This window comes from Mus caroli, chromosome 8 (assembly GCF_900094665.2).
Source record: "Mus caroli chromosome 8, CAROLI_EIJ_v1.1, whole genome shotgun sequence".
Classification (NCBI taxonomy): Eukaryota; Metazoa; Chordata; class Mammalia; order Rodentia; family Muridae; genus Mus; species Mus caroli.
The window spans coordinates 49,555,695-49,558,729 of NC_034577.1; positions in this window are offsets into that span (position 1 = coordinate 49,555,695).

Sequence of the window (3,035 nt, forward strand, 5' to 3'; positions counted from 1 at the left end):
ATCCATTTGCCTAGGAATTTCATAAATTCATTCCTTTTAATAGCTGAGTAGTACTCCATTGTGTAAATGTACCACATTTTCTGTATCCATTCCTCTGTTAGGGGCATCTGGGTTCTTTCCAGCTTCTGGCTATTATAAATAAGGCTGCTATGTTTTAAACATAGCAAAATTAATTTCAAAAATCTACATTCTCTGTTGCTAAGCACATACATTTATATATCATTGATGAAAGGTCTACATTTTTACCATCTTTCACTTCCAGGTATAATTTACATTTAAGAAAATGTAAAAATATGTGAATCTTTACAAATGCCTATCCCATGCAAATTAAATTGATATGTCAGTTATATGAAGTTTCTTCCACAATTTTAGAGTTGTTAAGTTACAAAATCCAAAGTCTTTTTTAACAAGCATCTTTAAATGAGGAAAAAAATATTCTTTCATGTTTGCCAATAATACAATTTTAAATACTTATTTTGTGAAGATTCAAGCCCTTTTTACAATATTTTTCTTTTCAAAATGAGAACATCCATTCAAGTTGGAGTCAGCTAGAAACCATCATAGTTTTATTTGATTTTTTTTGTTGTTGTTTTACTTTTATTGAAATAGATTTGTCTCTCACAGACACTGCATCCCAAACACAGTTTCCCCTTCGTCACTCCTCCCAGCTCCCCACACTTTCTTGTCCCCCAGGGCCACTCCCCACATTGATCAGAAAAGATCAGGCCTCCAAGAGTCCACAGCCAAGTAGGACAAAACAAAAGATATAAGAAGACAAGGCACTATGTGAGAGAACCAAATATGACTTGGGGAAGAAAAACAAAATCAATGAGATGATTCCTAATGGCACTCAGGTCATACTTCCTTGTCCAGTTGTTATCAGAGGCCTCCTCTGGCAGCATAAGGGAGTGGTGCTAAGCCCCACAGCCGGGTGTTATGCACAGAGAGAGTCTAACTTGGAGTTCTCCATCCAGCTCCTATCAGAAGAGGCGGGGACTGGGTGATTTATAGGAGTCAGAGGGGATGGAGGACACCAAGAGAACATGGTCCACAGGATCAACGAAGCAGGGTTCCTATGGGCAAGCAAGGAGCTTGCATGGACCTGATCCCAGTCCTCTGCATATATACATGGATATTAGCTTGTATTGTGGGACTCATTGTTATATTTGAATATAACATTCTTTTTGAAGAAATTCTTGCTGAATATGCAATTCTACTTTAATGCCTTTCTTCTGGTATGTGTGCGTGCATGCGTGTGTGTGTGTGTGTGTGTGTGTGTGTGTGTGTGTGTGTTTGTATTATTTACAACATTCCCAAATGTCCCCCTTCCTGGTCCCCCCTTGCAGAGTTCTTTCCCCATCTCCCCTTTTGCCTATGAGATGGTGTCTCCCCCATATCCCACCACACTGGGGCATCAAGACTCTGAAGGATTAGGTGCACCCTCTCCCACTGAGGCCAGATAAAGCAGCCCTCTACTACATATATGCCAAGGACCACAGACCAGACCGTGGATGTTCTTTGATTGGTGACTCAGTCTCAGGGATCCAGGTTAGTTGACATTGTTGATCTTCCTATGGGGATGCCATCCCCTTCAGTTCCTTCAATCTTTCCCCTAACCCTACCATAGGGGTTCCTGACCTCTGTCCAATGCTTGGCTGTGAATATCCGCAACTGTCTAATTAGCTGCAGGTAAAGCCTCTCAGAGGACAGTCATGCTAGACTCCTGTCTATAAGCACAACATAGCATCAGTAATAGTGTCAGNGACTGGTGCCTGCCCATGGGATGGATCCCAAGTTGGGCTGGTACTAGTTGGCCATTCCTTTAATCTTTTCCATTTTTTGTCCCTATATTTCTTTTAGACAGGAGCAAATGGGTATCAAGTTTTGTAGGTGGGTTGTTTTCCCCATCTGTCCTCTTGTGGGTCCTGTCTGACTACGGGAAGTTGTCTCTTCAGGTTCCATATCCCCACTATTGGGCATTTCGGCTAACCCCATTGACTTCTAGAAGTTTTCCCCATTCCAGGTCTCTAGAACTTCCTAGAGGTTTACCCAACTCCCACCCCACCCCACCCCTGGCAGCTGCATATTTCCATTCATTCTTCTGGCCCTCTGGGCCTCTCTCCTGTCTCCCCTATACCTGATCCTGTCCCCCTTTTTCCCTCTCCCTTGCCATTCCCACCCACGTCTCTCCCTGTCTCTGTCTCCCGTGATCATTTTGTTTCCCCTTCTAAATGAGATTAAGCGCTTTACTTGAACCATCTTTCTTTATTAACTTCTTAGGGTCTGTGGGGTATATCATGGTATTCTGTACTTTTTGGCTAATATCCACTTATCCGTGAGTACATGCCATACATGTCCTTTTCAGTCAGGGTTATCTCAGGATGGTATTTTCTACTTCCATCCATTTGTCTGCAAAGTTCATGATGTTCTTATTTTTAAAAGCTGAATAGTATTCCATTGTGTAATGGAATCACATTTTCTGTATCCATTCCTTAGTTGAGAAACATCTGGGCTTCCAGTTTCTTGTTATTACAGATAACGCTGCCATGAACATAGTGGTGCATGTGTCTTTGTGATATGGTGGAACACTTTTTTGGGTATATCCCCAGGAGCAATATAGCTGGGTCTTCAGGTAGAACTATTTTCAATTTTCTGAGAAACTGCCAGATTGATTTCCAGAGTGGTTTTGCAAGTTTGCAATCCCATCAGCAATAGAGGGGTGTGTTCCCCTTTCTCCACATCCTTGCCAGCATGTGCTGTCCTTTGAGGTTTTTTTTTTTGGGGGGGGTGTTGTTTTTTGCTTTTTATTGTAGCCATTCTGATTGGTGTGAGGTGAAATCTCAGGGTTGTTTTGATTTCCATTTCCTCGATGACTTAGAATGTCAAACATTTAAAGTGTTCTCAGCTATTCGAAATCCCTCTGTTGAGAATTATCTGTTTAGCTCTGTACATCATTTTTAAAAATTGCGTTATTTGGTTTGTAAGATTATAACTTCTTGAGTTCTTTATATATTTTGAATGTTAGCCTTCTATAG